Source organism: Crocuta crocuta, unplaced genomic scaffold (assembly GCF_008692635.1).
Source record: "Crocuta crocuta isolate KB4526 unplaced genomic scaffold, BGI_CrCroc_1.0 scaffold72, whole genome shotgun sequence".
NCBI classification, from domain to species: domain Eukaryota; kingdom Metazoa; phylum Chordata; class Mammalia; order Carnivora; family Hyaenidae; genus Crocuta; species Crocuta crocuta.
This window is the reverse complement of record NW_027529427.1, coordinates 3,951,261-3,953,546: the sequence shown is the minus strand read 5'-3', so window position 1 is coordinate 3,953,546 and position 2,286 is coordinate 3,951,261.

Below are 2,286 nucleotides of genomic sequence, written 5' to 3'. Positions count from 1 at the left end.
GAAGGAAATACCACATTAAAGGAAACCTACTTTATACACTTTTCCAGCACTATTTATGCTGTGCTCTTATTCTTTAGGGAACAGTCTCTCTAAGGGCCCCTGGAAGGCAAGGTCCTGAGGACTCTATCCCAAAGGGAGCGCAAGCAGCTCTGTATCACAATGTGTATGAGTCAGTAAACAAGATTCAGTGGCCATGGGTCTCTTGAACTCACCCTCTGCAAGCTCAGTAGGCCCCAGTCTCCCAGGGCAGACCTGATCCTGACGGGACAACCTCAGAGCCAGAGAAGAATTAAAAACCCAGGGCATGTGGAACAGGGATGGCAGAGGGCTGGGGACAGGAGGGCAAGGCTCTGTGGTTACAGTCATGCTCTCACACGTTGATTTTCACTTTCCTGCCCCTTCCTCACCCATGCACACTTGCAAAGATGGCCACCCCCCCCATGCACAGAACCACACACAATGAAAACATTTACATATACCACATTCATATCCACCTTCATGCAACTCACAAGAAGGCCCTAGGCACATCTATTTCTCCAAACCTGACACAAGCCTCTATGTGCACACCTTGCTATTCCAACAAACACGTGTGCACCCCGTAGCAAGTTTCCCAAACTTCCCTTATGTGCACATATATTCCCAGACAAGAGGCTGTAACCTCCACATATATTAACAATAAACAACAGACAGGAACAAAAAGAGACAAACAAACTTTGAATGAACTGAACATTCAAGAATAGTGACTTTATGGTAACTGAACATCAACAAATATCTGGAGGCTGTGTCTGGAGATGGCAGATATGCCTTGAAAGATATTTCCACTGGGCACAGCTGCCCACTAAAACCCCACAGGGGCTGGGGCTGGGGCAGGGGCAGATAATCCACTTCCTAACGTAGAAAGAAAGACTTAGCTGTTACTCCGCCAGCCTCCTGCCTCCTGTGGGAGGAAATTAAAGCTCTCAGGCCAGATGCTGGGAAGGGGAAGGGGGAGCACTTGTGTCTGGAAAGGGGGTTACACATTTCTGTAGAGGAGTGGAGTGGAGGGAGCAAGGGCTCAAGCCCTTGCGTGTTTGGATTTGAATCCCAGCCTTACCACTTTCTACCTGTATGACCATGGGCAATTTAGTCAATCTATGTGTCTCATTTTCCTCAACTATGAAATGGAGATAGTAACAGTACTGAGAAAACACATTGCTGTAGGAATACACCGGTCAGTATTTGTAAAGTGCTAAGGGTGGACCTAGTACATCCCAGGAGCAAAGTAAATATTGCTTCTTTTCTACTCCTGGGAGTCCCCCAGCCCAGGGATTCCACNACAGAGGGCAACAGCTCTCACCAGGATTTTTCTCTTCCTCCTCCCCTTCTCTGTTAACTGTTTTTACAAATAGATTTGTGGAGAGCAGGGAGGAGTTGTATGTCCTCAGCGAATTTGTCCGTGGGCCATTGCTTTCTGGACTGGGAATCAGGGCTGTCCGAGGGCAGTGGCATGGGGCACTGCCAGCTCTCAACCTTATGTTGGGTGTGTAGGAAAATAAGAAGAGAAAGGCTTCCCCACTGGTCTGGAGGTATCTCCATCTCTATGAATCTCTACATCTCTAGATCAGCAAGGCCTCAAGGCCGTAGCTCCGCCCAGCCCCTTCCTGTCTGTGATTCTTCCCCAAGAGGAGAGAATACGGCTGTCATCTGTTGTCTCATCCGTCCAACCCAAGGCAGTTCATTTCCCCTGGAGTCCACTGGCGTTCAGCGAGTTCCCAGGTGAACTGAAATCCACAGCTATTCTCATCCGGTTGCCCTGGGAGTTTCAGCGCTCTCGGTACAACCTGTTCCTGCAGCCTCTCCACTCCCTCCCTCCCCCCTCCCTCCGCCAGGCTGTGCCCATTTCAACCCCCCTTCCTCCGCTCTCCCGGGGACCCAGCTGTGCCCTCCGGGGAGACACCGACGCAGCGTGCCCCGAGAGGAGAGGCGGGAAGGGGAGGGGAGGGGACCCGGCGGGAGGGGGGGAGGGAGGAGGCGNGGAGCCGGCGGGAGAGGAGGAGGGAGGAGGCGGGGGAGCCACACAGGGTGGAGACAGCACCGCCCCGCAGCCAGAGAGGGGCGGCTGAAGGTTGCATCTGCGGGAAGGAGGCTTTCGGCTGCTTGGTAACGGGCTGCCAGAACGGAGAGCGAGGCTGAGAGCGGGGCAGCGGCTTCTTGACGTCAGGACCGAGCCAGGGGCCCCTGCCCAGCAGCCCCAGCCCGCCTCACAGGGGAGCCGGCCGACGGTTCGAGAGGAGCCAGACGCCAGGC